Below are 14,513 nucleotides of genomic sequence, written 5' to 3'. Positions count from 1 at the left end.
ATTGCCTTCCATCACAGTGAGGAATGTGGGGAATCCGCTGTGGTGGATGGTTATGTTAACTTTTATGGTGTTGTGGGTCTTGCTACTTTTTTTAGTGTGGCTGTGTGGTAAATCAAGTATCACTGTGCCTTAATGTGTACAGGCGACAATAAAATATCCTTTGAACCCTTTGACCTGTCAAGTTACTCCAGCATTTTGTGTCTGTCTGTCTTCTGTGAGAGACAGTCTCTCTTCTCAATGACACAGCTCGACCTGCTAAGTACTTCCAGCATTTGCTGTTGGTAATGCCAAAGAATAGGCTAATGAACAAATTAGCCTGTGCTTGGCTATCACTTCAGTTAAAAGCACTTAATTCTCAATGTCAAAAGGACAGTGCAAATTGGCGTGGTTCTGGGAACTCTAATAACATTTCAACAAGTTCAACAGAATTTTTGTGAGTTGAAGTCAAATTCTGAGAAACATTTACCGTTGCATGACAATTCTGGCTGCTTAATAATATTGATAAATGAGAGCTTACTGCAAAACAAAAAGACATAAAGTGCTCGAGTAACTCACCAGGCCAGGCAGCATCTCGAGAGAATATGGATAGGCAATGTTTTGGGCCCCATCCTTATGCCTTTTATATAAACCAGCATCTGCTGTTCCTTGTGCTTCAAGTTTACTGTAGTTCATTCTGGGAGTTACAAAACTACTTTTCCATTTGGTCTAAGAATTGTCCTGTTTCACCACATTACAACTTAGTTTAGTTTAGTTTAGAGACACAGAGGCCCTTCGGCCCACCGTGTCCGCGTCGACCAGCAATACCCGCACATTAACACTATCCTACACACACTAGGGACAATTAACACATACATCTAGCCAATTAACCTACAAACCTGTACATTTTTGGAGTGTGGGAGGAAACCGACGATCTTGGAGAAAACCCACGCAGTCACAGTCACAAATTTACTACATTGTGAGAAAATGTTCCCTTCTCCTCCTTTTCTCCTTTTAAAATACCAACTCCTTTAAATTTTTCATTGATTAAAACACCTTGGAATCCTATTGTCCCTTTGAGTACCAATCTTAATTTAATGCAGGAATTTAATATAGATTTCTCTAACTTCAATTAACCCTTGCAACCTCTCTCTCTCTCTCTCTGTCCCTCCCCCACCCTAGTCATCGTACTAGTTCCACTGTCGTCCATAATCCATGGTCATCTTTGTCTGACCAAGCCCACAGCCAACAATGGAGAATTGTGGACCCCACCTTTCCTTGATCATCATTACTTTTTTTGCATATCTCTCATTCATTTGTCTGTTTCTCTCGAAATCACTGCCCATATCTCTTGTTTCCCTTTCCCCTAACTCTCAGTCTGAAGAAGGGTTTTGACCCGAAACGTCACGCATTCCTTTTCTCCAGAGATGCCATTGAGTTACTCCAGCTTTTCGGTGTCGATCTTGAGTTTCAATATGTTTTCACAAGGATGGTGTCATTTGTCGTTCAGTGTTCCGCTGAAGGGTGTCTTCATCTTTCTTTGGGGATAGTCAGTACTTGAGCCCTGCGTTATGTAAGATTTGAGAAATTTTCCCTCATTCTGCAAGCAACACCAAACCAAAGAGCTGCAGTTTGGACATTTTAAACGGGAGACTGGGGCTGATAGCGGAGAAAGGCTGCAGTCAGTTTACCAAGGGATGTCACAATCTGTGGGTCCTAAGATGGCCGCAGGACCTCGTGACCAGCCACAAAAGTAAAAACCTTACAGCCCAGTCTCTAGGTTTCTGCAAAGCCACAGCCAGAACAATGGATGGATATTGGCCATGCAGAAACTTGCGAAACCAGGTCGAAGTCCAGACACTGGGGCGCTGACATCAGCATACTCACAATGCCCCAAGCCGACCTACACAGTTAATCTCGTTAAGGGGGCACAATAGCCCATAGAAAACTACCTGGTAGGTGATGGGAAACCAGTTAAACCCATCACCTCTCAACGAAATACCAATTAACACCGTCTGGCCATCCCCGGTACCCCCGGACATAACGCAGGACAAGGGGAAAACTCAATACATATCTTTTAAACGAAGAGATCCCGAGATCTGGCGGGAGATAGGACGGGCCAGAATTAGTATAACTGGCCACGATTTTGGGGTTTTAAACTCAAGAAGAAAATCACTCATGCAAGAAGAAACCAGGCAAGGAACGCAAGCCAGGAGGAAGACGAAAAGGACAGGCAAGAAAGGCCCGCTCGCAGCAGGGACAGCAACGCTCGCAACGACTGGCCAGGCCCGCTCGCAGCAGGGCCAGCAACGCTCGCAGCGACTGGCCAGGAACGCAGGAAACGGAAGGAAGAAACTCACGGGACAAGCACGACCCTCACGGAAAGCAGCGGAGAAGCAGCACGAACAGCCAGTAACCCCAGTAATAGCCCCATGGTGAGCATGTACCCCGATCCTGCACATCCTGGACATAGTTTTAGTGTAGAGGGGAGGGTGGATTGAATAAATGTGGGTGTGTAAATGAATATGTGTTGGTCAAGTTTGCGATGTGTCGTACGTTCCCTATCTTACAGTCAATAATATGTCTAATAGAACTGTGTCTAAGTATTCGTGTAGTTATGCATATGTCGTTTAGAACTGTGTATGTATTCATGGACAATAGTCCCAAGCGCTCAATAAAAGCCTTTTCCATTTAAACCCTGGTCTTCAAATCTGGTCTAGTTGAATTTTTCTGCACTATAAACGCTCCTGCATCTAAGTCCAGTGTCTAGAACCGTAGGGGGTGAGTGGGTCGAACCACTCAGGGGGAACCAGTGTGCGCGGCCTGGTCAAGGGATCAGAGCAAGGCACGGGGACCATAGGTCGGGCGAAAGCTCGGCGCAGAAACCCCTTACAGATAATGGCGACCACGAAGGGACACTGGCAGCAGGATGATAGTGTACCAGAAAAGGATTTGAAAACTAGGGACGTAATGGACGAACGCATTGCGGACTATGTCTTTAGCAAGGTGAATATCACCAAACAATGGATGTGCGTTTTATTAGAGGACAAGCGCCCACTGGATGCAGCGATCCGGTGGACGGCCAGCAAAGCCCACAAGAAATCTGTGGAAAAGGCGGTCTGGCTGACCTGCTACAAAAAGCAGGTCCAGCTTTTGGACCGCGTGGTTGTGGCACAGGCAGCCCAGATTAGGGAACTCCTTGTGGAGGTAGAGGAGAAGGCTGCGGGTGGGCACCAATTGATTGAGGCTCACAAGGAGCGCCGGGTCGTGACCAACCGCCACGAGGCCAGGGTAGAGCTGATGGAGTGCCAGATCACTGAGGCCATGCGCAGTAAAGGCAAGCTCAGGGAGCAGTGCGCTTCCCTGAGCCGCCAGCTGGAGACCCAGGAAGAGAACCTCAAGGGGGTTAGGGCAGCCTACAAAATGGTTTTAGAGGACAGGTCGGAAGGGGCCGACCACGGGGCCTGCCTGCAGGAGATAGAGGGTCTGCGGAGTGCTTTAAATAAAGCAAGCGGGCTGGTCTATCTAATGAACCCCCCAGCGAGCCAGTCGCTGGCGGTTGCGAAGGTCCCGGTTCCGGTCCCCAGAAAGACCGTGGTGGCTTCGACCCACAGACTCCACAATTCCCTTAGCTACGAGGCATCCTGGGAAAGGGGTAGTGTAGGGGAAAGGGAGAGAGAGGGGCTCCCGGTCGAGGACTCGGCACCGGCACCCATGTGCCCGGTCCTGGAAACCAGACGGGGACCCACCGCGCTGAATGGGGACGCTGGACCCATTCAGAGCGAGATCGTGGTGCCCCACAGCTCCCAGCAGTTAAGAGCTATGATCGGACATGTAGCAAAATTGTCCGAATCAGGGGACCCTTCGCTGCATTTCAGAGAGATCGAGCAAACCGCCGCAATCAACGGTTGCGACGAGGGAGAACGGGCAAAAATGTTGCTGTTCTCCCTGGACAGCTCGATCCTCCAATGCCTCTCAGATGAGAGTAAAAGAGGGACCAGGAACTACGATCTCCTACGGGACGAGGTCCTGGAAGTATTGGGGATGGGCGATGAGGGTCCATTTGCCCGATTGGGGAAGACCCTCCAGATGGAGGGAGAACCCCCAAAGGTTTTTGCGGCGCGACTGTGGTCAGTGTATCAAAGCAGCTGCCCGCACGTCCCCACGCGGGATGTCCTGGTCGGGAAATGGAGAGCACAGTGGCTCCGATGTTTGGTGTCAAACAGCCTGGCAGCCGTCAGGGAACAGGCGAAAGCCTGGTTTGATCCCACAAATAGTACGGAGGAGGCGGTTTTGGACCATCTCACGGTAGGGTATAGAAACACCCGGAGCACGTCTACCCGACTCGTAAAAGGGAAGGTGCACGTGGCGGAGGCTACTGCACCGGCCCAAAAGGAGTGGCGACAGGAGGGTAACCCGACCGCACAGTCCAAGTGTTTTAAGTGCGGTAAGGTGGGACACTGGCAGAAGGATGGCAGGGCCCACACCAAGGAAGATAGGGTTGGCACCACCCAGCGCACCGAGGTCCCAGTTAAGCCCGAGATCATCGAAACGATGATCGAGGTGATGCAGTCCCTCATGGCCGCACAGGGGAAGGTGGCAGTCGCTACCGGCTCCCCGGGTGCGGGGGGGGCACTGGACATTCCCCAATGACATCAGCCCGCGCAGCCCGCCTATCTGTGTCCTCTCCGCTACGATGCGTGGAAGAGGCCGCTTGTGGAGATGGTAGTGGAGAGGCAAAGGGGCAATTACCTGTTGGACACGGGGGCTTCATGCACCGTGGTCCACACAGAGGAACCCTTTGACTCTCCCCTGTCCACAGGGGTCCCTTTTGCACTGGCGGGGTTCACAGGGAAGGAACAGGCTGGCGCGCGTTCCATCCCGCTGTCCATTCATTTGGGAGCACTCCATACCACATGGGAGTGTATCCGGATGAAGTGGCCTGGAGCACAGGGGTCAACCACAGGGGCCAGCCCTGTGAGTGGGGACTCACAGCCAAGGATGAGGCAGGTCACGCAGACAGGCAAGGTTGCCTGCGTGAGGGGGGAGGACATTCTCCAGGAATGGAGAGTCTCGCGTTTTGGGTGGGATTCAGACGAGGAAGGGCCTTATCAGCTCGACCAGGCGCTGGATCCCATTACGGAGGAAGAAGAGTCGGAGGGGGACGACAGTAACGTCCCCGACTCAAGCACCAGGAAGGCGGGGGTAGCGAGCGAAGGCTCACCACCTGTAGGTACAGGCAGGGTGAGGCCGGATGCCGCGGGTATACCCAGCACCAAGGGGGCAGAGCTGGATGAGGAGGGGCCAGGGTCGGCAGCTGCGGGGGGTACCCGAGCAGCGGCACGGCAGGAACCGGTCCTCAGCCAGGCTGTCCAGGGGGCAGTGCCTAAGGTGACTCTCCGTAGGTCTAATAGGGAACCCCAACCTAGAAAGTTTTGGCCAGAGGTCAATCACGCCCCGAGGTATGGGAGCCAAGTGAGGAGGAGTGAGCTAACGTTTCAGCGGAGGTTTAGCCCCCGACAGGCAGCGACAGGCTGCGGAGGATCAAAGGTGGGAGACAGCGTGGTGCAGCCGCAGGAGACGACCCGCTGCAGCCCTGACAGTGATTAGTTGAGCCGCCCTGGGAAGGCGGCACTGTATTATATCATTTTTTTTCCCTTAGTACCTAATCAGATGTACAGCACTTTGGTCAACGTGGGTTGTTTTTAAATGTGCTATGCAAATAAAATTGACTTGACTTGACTTGACTATTATATTTTAGAATAGATAAGGATAAGTATTTTAGATAAGGATAAGCAATTTAGATAAGGATAAGTATTTTAGATAAGTTTGTGGGGATAATTTTAGATAGAGTTGATGCGTCCAGGATGTGTGGGTGTGGGGTGCAGGCTGGGGGTCAAGAGACCCGCCCGCAGGGGCATTAACAAAGCCAAGCGCTCCCCAAGAGGCTGGCTATACCATATTTTATCTGTTTTCTGGAGTGGAAGGAGGCACTCGTATGGTGGATCGTTGCCACGGCGATCGGATGTGGGTGGACCTATCGGGGCCGCACCAAGGACATCATCATTTACGGCTGCTCCGGGGACACGGCTCCCATCGCGACCGATGGGACTGGAAGGAGAGAAGCGGAGGAGACCGCAGTTCACTTCCATGAAGGCCGGTGGCCGGGGTGGCTGGGATCGAACTCTTCAGAGTATTCCAGCGCCTCAGGTTTTGCTTATCGGGACACTTCGTTATTGTGCCCGAGAGTCAAGATCATCGCCCAAAGGGTAAGCGCCACCGTTGGCAAAAGGATCTGCCTGGTATGCACGGGGAAGGTCCCCGCGAGCAGGCGGTGGTGGCTGAGGAAAACAAGCCGGACAATGGCCAACTCCACTGTTGAGTGGGAGAGACTTAACAACAATACTCACAGAACTATTTCTGGGACTAAAGAACAGTTGAGTGTGTGTTGGGACAAATGGTGGGAACCGGATGAGGGGATTTATATGTGTATGTGGGGTTCGAGGTATCGTTGCCCCACGGGCAATAGCATATTTTTCCAGAGACAGTGGCAGGATGACGGAAAGGGGATGAGGTGGGATGTTAGCTCGCGGGCTTGTGGGGTCCCCCTTTTTCCCGATCCCGGTAAACGCCACTGAACTCATCACACGGCCACGCACGACACCTCCCACAGTTCCACTGGCAGTAGCACAGGAGAGTGAGTGCCCTAAAACCACTAAGGGGCCCGGGAATGGCCTGGTACTGATACCGACTGACCAGGTATTGTACCAGGGGGTGTACTACGCGGTAGCCTCGGTGATTTTAAACCTCACCGAGGTGCGGTTGCCGGAGTGGTGCCCCAGGGAAACTGAAAGACTAACCGGGTATATCAAGGAGAATGGAGAGACCGTTACGTGCGGGTGCGCGAGCAGGACCCAGCCGCAAGCTGTTAGGAGGACGGGCCCCCTCCGCACCGAGGGAACTGTGTTTTGCATTGTCCTTTTTCAAAATTGTATAAAGAGTGATTGTGTTGAACGAATGTACAAAATGTATCGTTTTGCTGTTGTGTTGTTTTCATGTCCTACATTAAAGCTGACACCAGTAGGAGGATGGCGGAGGCATCGGCCTGGGACAAGGTGTAGGTGTATATGTCTGACATGAAAATGTAAATACTTGTAATATAGTTTTGCCCGGACACGGGCAGTAAAGGTCAGCCTAAAAGATGGGGACTGTACGTTCGCAATGGAACACTAGTTAGTTAAAACCTCAGGGGTCTGGATGTGGAGAATCGGGAAAACATTGCTCAACCACATTATTTAATTGATTCGATAAACTGGGGTTATGCAAATCAACAGGAGGGACTGTAAGATTTGAGAAGTTTTCCCTCATTCTGCAAGCTACACCAAACCAAAGAGCTGCAGTTTGGACATTTTAAACGGGAGACTGGGGCTGATAGTGGAGAAAGGCTGCGGTCAGTTTACCAAGGGATGTCACAATCCATGGGTCCTAAGATGGCCGCAGGACCTCGTGACCAGCCACAAAAGCAAAAACCTTACAGCCCAGTCTCTAGGTTTCTGCAAAGCCACGGCCAGAACAATGGATGGATATTGGCCATGCAGAAACCTGCGAAACCAGGTCGAAGTCCAGACACTGGGGCGCTGACATCAGCATACTCACAATGCCCCAAGCCGACCTACACAGTTAATCCCGTTAAGGGGGCACAATAGCCCATAGAAAACTACCTGGTAGGTGATGGGAAACCAGTTAAACCCATCACCTCTCAACGAAATACCAATTAACATACCGTCTGGCCATCCCCGGTACCCCAGGACATAACGCAGGACAAAGAGGAAAACTCAATACATATCTTTTAAACAAAGAGATCCCGAGATCTGGCGGGAGATAGGACGGGCCAGAATTAGTATAACTGGCCACGATTTTTGGGTTTTAAACTCAAGAAGAAACTCACTCATGCAAGAAGAAACCAGGCAAGGAACGCAAGCCAGGAGGAAGACGAAAAGGACAGGCAAGAAAGGCCCGCTCGCAGCAGGGCCAGCAACGCTCGCAACGACTGGCCAGGAACGCTCGCAGCAGGGCCAGCAACGCTCGCAGCAGGGCCAGCAACGCTCGCAGCGACTGGCCAGGAACGCAAGAAACGGAAGGAAGAAACTCACGGGACAAGCACGACCCTCACGGAAAGCAGCGGAGAAGCAGCACGAACAGCCAGTAACCCCAGTAATAGCCCTATGGTGAGCATGTACCCCGATCCTGCACATCCTGGACATAGTTTTAGTGTAGAGGGGAGGGTGGTTTGAATAAACGTGGGTGTGTAAATGAATATGTGTTGGTCAAGTTTGCGATGTGTCATACGTTCCCCATCTTACAGTCAAGAATATGTCTAATAGAACTGTGTCTAAGTATTCGTGTAGTTATGCATATGTCTTTTAGAACTGCGTCAAAAGTGTTCGTGTAAGTGTGCATACGTCTAGTAGAGCCGTGTCTAAGTATTCGTGTAGTTATGCATATGTCGTTTAGAACTGTGTATAAGTATTCATGGACAATAGTCCCAAGCGCTCAATAAAAGCCTTTTCCATTTAAACCCTGGTCTTCAAATCTGGTCTAGTTGAATTTTTCTGCACTATAAACGCTCCTGCATCTAAGTCCAGTGTCTAGAACCGTAGGGGGTGAGTGGGTCGAACCACTCACGGGGAACCAGTGTGCGCGGCCTGGTCAAGGGATCAGAGCAAGGCACGGGGACCTTAGGTCGGGCGAAAGCTCGGCGCAGAAACCCCTTACAGATAATGGCGACCACGAAGGGTCACTGGCAGCAGGATGATAGTGTACCAGAAAAAGATTTGAAAACTAGGGACGTAATGGACGAACGCATTGCGGACTATGTCTTTAGCAAGGTGAATATCACCAAACAATGGATGTGCGTTTTATTAGAGGACAAGCGCCCACTGGATGCAGCGATCCGGTGGACGGCCAGCAAAGCCCACAAGAAATCTGTGGAAAAGGCGGTCTGGCTGACCTGCTACAAAAAGCAGGTCCAGCTTTTGGACCGCGTGGTTGTGGCACAGGCAGCCCAGATTAGGGAACTCCTTGTGGAGGTAGAGGAGAAGGCTGCGGGTGGGCACCAATTGATTGAGGCTCACAAGGAGCGCCGGGTCGTGACCAACCGCCACGAGGCCAGGGTAGAGCTGATGGAGTGTCAGATCACTGAGGCTATGCGCAGTAAGGGCAAGCTCAGGGAGCAGTGCGCTTTCCTGAGCCGCCAGCTGGAGACCCAGGAAGAGAACCTCAAGGGGGTTAGGGCAGCCTACAAAATGGTTTTAGAGGACAGGTCGGAAGGGGCCGACCACGGGGCCTGCCTGCAGGAGATAGAGGGTCTGCGGAGTGCTTTAAATAAAGCAAGCGGGCTGGTCTATCTAATGAACCCCCCAGCGAGCCAGTCGCTGGCGGTTGCGAAGGTCCCGGTTCCGGTCCCCAGAAAGACCGTGGTGGCTTCGACCCACAGACTCCACAATTCCCTTAGCTACGAGGCATCCTGGGAAAGGGGTAGTGTAGGGGAAAGGGAGAGAGAGGGGCTCCCGGTCGAGGACTCGGCACCGGCACCCATGTGCCCGGTCCTGGAAACCAGACGGGGACCCACCGCGCTGAATGGGGACGCCGGACCCATTCAGAGCGAGATCGTGGTGCCCCACAGCTCCCAGCAGTTAAGAGCTATGATCGGACATGTAGCAAAATTGTCCGAATCAGGGGACCCTTCGCTGCATTTCAGAGAGATCGAGCAAACCGCCGCAATCAACAGTTGCGACGAGGGAGAACGGGCAAAAATGTTGCTGTTCTCCCTGGACAGCTCGATCCTCCAATGCCTCTCAGATGAGAGTAAAAGAGGGACCAGGAACTACGATCTCCTACGGGACGAGGTCCTGGAAGTATTGGGGATGGGCGATGAGGGTCCATTTGCCCGATTGGGGAAGACCCTCCAGATGGAGGGAGAACCCCCAAAGGTTTTTGCGGCGCGACTGTGGTCAGTGTATCAAAGCAGCTGCCCGCACGTCCCCACGCGGGATGTCCTGGTCGGGAATGGGAGAGCCCAGTGGCTCCGATGTTTGGTGTCAAACAGCCTGGCAGCCGTCAGGGAGCAGGCGAAAGCCTGGTTTGATCCCACAAATAGTACGGAGGAGGCGGTTTTGGACCGTCTCACGGTAGGGTATAGGAACACCCGGAGCACGTCTACCCGACTCGTAAAAGGGAAAGTGCACGTGGCAGAGGCTACTGCACCGGCCCAAAAGGAGTGGCGACAGGAGGGTAACCCTACCGCACAGTCCAAGTGTTTTAAGTGCGGTAAGGTGGGGCACTGGCAGAAGGATTGCAGGGCCCACACCAAGGAAGATAGGGTTGGCACCACCCTGCGCGCCGATGTCCCAGTTAAGCCCGAGATCATCGAAACGATGATCGAGGTGATGCAGTCCCTCATGGCCGCACAGGGGAAGGTGGCAGTCGCTACCGGCTCCCCGGGTGCGGGGGGGGCACTGGACATTCCCCAATGACATCAGCCCGCGCAGCCCGCCTATCTGTGTCCTCTCCGCTACGATGCGTGGAAGAGGCCGCTTGTGGAGATGGTAGTGGAGAGGCAAAGGGGCAATTACCTGTTGGACACGGGGGCTTCATGCACCGTGGTCCACACAGAGGAACCCTTTGACTCTCCCCTGTCCACAGGGGTCCCTTTCGCACTGGCGGGGTTCACAGGGAAGGAACAGGCTGGCGCGCGTTCCATCCCGCTGTCCATTCATTTGGGAGCACTCCATACCACATGGGAGTGTATCCGGATGAAGTGGCCTGGAGCACAGGGGTCAACCACAGGGGCCAGCCCTGTGAGTGGGGACTCACAGCCAAGGATGAGGCAGGTCACGCAGACAGGCAAGGTTGCCTGCGTGAGGGGGGAGGACATTCTCCAGGAATGGAGAGTCTCGCGTTTTGGGTGGGATTCAGACGAGGAAGGGCCTTATCAGCTCGACCAGGGGCTGGATCCCATTACGGAGGAAGAAGAGTCGGAGGGGGACGACAGTAACGTCCCCGACTCAAGCACCAGGAAGGCGGGGGTAGCGAGCGAAGGCTCACCACCTGTAGGTACAGGCAGGGTGAGGCCGGATGCTGCGGGTATACCCAGCACCAAGGGGGCAGAGCTGGATGAGGAGGGGCCAGGGTCGGCAGCTGCGGGGGGTACCCGAGCAGCGACACGGCAGGAACTGGTCCTCAGCCAGGCTGTCCAGGGGGCAGCGCCTAAGGTGACTCTCCGTAGGTCTAGTAGGGAACCCCAACCTAGAAAGTTTTGGCCAGAGGTCAATCACGCCCCGAGGTATGGGAGCCAAGTGAGGAGGAGTGAGCTAACGTTTCAGCGGAGGTTTAGCCCCCGACAGGCAGCGACAGGCTGCGGAGGATCAAAGGTGGGAGACAGCGTGGTGCAGCCGCAGGAGACGACCCGCTGCAGCCCTGACAGGGATTAGTTGAGCCGCCCTGGGAAGGCGGCACTGTATTATTTCATTTCTTTTCCCTTAGTACCTAATCAGATGTACAGCACTTTGGTCAACGTGGGTTGTTTTTAAATGTGCTATGCAAATAAAATTGACTTGACTTGACTTGACTATTATATTTTAGAATAGATAAGGATAAGTATTTTAGATAAGGATAAGCAATTTAGATAAGGATAAGTATTTTAGATAAGTTTGTGGGGATAATTTTAGATAGAGTTGATGCGTCCAGGATGTGTGGGTGTGGGGTGCAGGCTGGGGGTCAAGAGACCCGCCCGCAGGGGCATTAACAAAGCCAAGCGCTCCCCAAGAGGCTGGCTATACCATATTTTATCTGTTTTCTGGAGTGGAAGGAGGCACTCGTATGGTGGATCATTGCCACGGCGATCGGATGTGGGTGGACCTATCGGGGCCGCACCAAGGACATCATCATTTACGGCTGCTCCGGGGACACGGCTCCCATCGCGACCGATGGGACTGGAAGGAGAGAAGCGGAGGAGACCGCAGTTCACTTCCATGAAGGCCGGTGGCCGGGGTGGCTGGGATCGAACTCTTCAGAGTATTCCAGCGCCTCAGGTTTTGCTTATCGGGACACTTCGTTATTGTGCCCGAGAGTCAAGATCATCGCCCAAAGGGTAAGCGCCACCGTTGGCAAAATGATCTGCCTGGTATGCACGGGGAAGGTCCCCGCGAGCAGGCGGTGGTGGCTGAGGAAAATGAGCAGGACAATGGCCAACTCCACTGTTGAGTGGGAGAGACTTAACAACAATACTCACAGAACTATTTCTGGGACTAAAGAACAGTTGAGTGTGTGTTGGGACAAATGGTGGGAACCGGATGAGGGGATTTATATGTGTATGTGGGGTTCGAGGTATCGTTGCCCCACGGGCAATAGCATATTTTTCCAGAGACAGTGGCAGGATGACGGAAAGGGGATGAGGTGGGATGTCAGCTCGCGGGCTTGTGGGGTCCCCCTTTTTCCCGATCCCGGTAAACGCCACTGAACTCATCACACGGCCACGCACGACACCTCCCACAGTTCCACTGGCAGTAGCACAGGAGAGTGAGTGCCCTAAAACCACTAAGGGGCCCGGGAATGGCCTGGTACTGATACCGACTGACCAGGTATTGTACCAGGGGGTGTACTACGCGGTAGCCTCGGTGATTTTAAACCTCACCGAGGTGCGGTTGCCGGAGTGGTGCCCCAGGGAAACTGAAAGACTAACCGGGTATATCAAGGAGAATGGAGAGACCGTTACGTGCGGGTGGGCGAGCAGGACCCAGCCGCAAGCTGCTAGGAGGACGGGCCCCCTCCGCACCAAGGGAACTGTGTTTTGCATTGTCCTTTTTCAAAATTGTATAAAGAGTGATTGTGTTGAACGAATGTACAAAATGTATCGTTTTGCTGTTGTGTTGTTTTCATGTCCTACATTAAAGCTGACACCAGTAGGAGGATGGCGGAGGCATCGGCCTGGGACAAGGTGTAGGTGTATATGTCTGACATGAAAATGTAAATACTTGTAATATAGTTTTGCCCGGGACACGGGCAGTAAAGGTCAGCCTAAAAGATGGGGACTGTACGTTCGCAATGGAACACTAGTTAGTTAAAACCTCAGGGGTCTGGATGTGGAGAATCGGGAAAACATTGCTCAACCACATTATTTAATTGATTCGATAAACTGGGGTTATGCAAATCAACAGGAGGGACTGTAAGATTTGAGAAGTTTTCCCTCATTCTGCAAGCAACACCAAACCAAAGAGCTGCAGTTTGGACATTTTAAACGGGAGACTGGGGCTGATAGCGGAGAAAGGCTGCGGTCAGTTTACCAAGGGATGTCACAATCCATGGGTCCTAAGATGGCCGCAGGACCTCGTGACCAGCCACAAAAGCAAAAACCTTACAGCCCAGTCTCTAGGTTTCTGCAAAGCCATGGCCAGAACAATGGATGGGTATTGGCCATGCAGAAACCTGCGAAACCAGGTCGAAGTCCAGACACTGGGGCGCTGACATCAGCATACTCACAATGCCCCAAGCCGACCTACACAGTTAATCCCGTTAAGGGGGCACAATAGCCCATAGAAAACTACCTGGTAGGTGATGGGAAACCAGTTAAACCCATCACCTCTCAACGAAATACCAATTAATACCGTCTGGCCATCCCCGGTACCCCCGGACATAACGCAGGACAAAGGGAAAACTCAATACATATCTTTTAAACGAAGAGATCCCGAGATCTGGCGGGAGATAGGACGGGCCAGAATTAGTATAACTGGCCACGATTTTTGGGTTTTAAACTCAAGAAGAAAATCACTCATGCAAGAAGAAACCAGGCAAGGAACGCAAGCCAGGAGGAAGATGAAAAGGACAGGCAAGAAAGACCCGCTCGCAGCAGGGCCAGCAACGCTCGCAACGACTGGCCAGGAACGCAGGAAACGGAAGGAAGAAACTCACGGGACAAGCACGACCCTCACGGAAAGCAGCGGAGAAGCAGCACGAACAGCCAGTAACCCCAGTAATAGCCCCATGGTGAGCATGTACCCCGATCCTGCACATCCTGGACATAGTTTTAGTGTAGAGGGGAGGGTGGTTTGAATAAACGTGGGTGTGTAAATGAATATGTGTTGGTCAAGTTTGCGATGTGTCGTACGTTCCCCATCTTACAGTCAAGAATATGTCTAATAGAACTGTGTCTAAGTATTCGTGTAGTTATGCATATGTCGTTTAGAACTGTGTATAAGTGTTCATGGACAATAGTCCCAAGCGCTCAATAAAAGCCTTTTCCATTTAAACCCTGGTCTTCAAATCTGGTCTAGTTGAATTTTTCTGCACTATAAACGCTCCTGCATCTAAGTCCAGTGTCTAGAACTGTAGGGGGTGAGTGGGTCGAACCACTCAGGGGGAACCAGTGTGCGCGGCCTGGTCAAGGGATCAGAGCAAGGCACGGGGACCATAGGTCGGGCGAAAGCTCGGCGCAGAAACCCCTTACAGATAATGGCGACCACGAAGGGACACTGGCAGCA

This window comes from Rhinoraja longicauda, chromosome 29 (assembly GCF_053455715.1).
Source record: "Rhinoraja longicauda isolate Sanriku21f chromosome 29, sRhiLon1.1, whole genome shotgun sequence".
NCBI classification, from domain to species: Eukaryota; Metazoa; Chordata; class Chondrichthyes; order Rajiformes; family Arhynchobatidae; genus Rhinoraja; species Rhinoraja longicauda.
Note: the sequence above shows the minus strand (reverse complement) of the source record.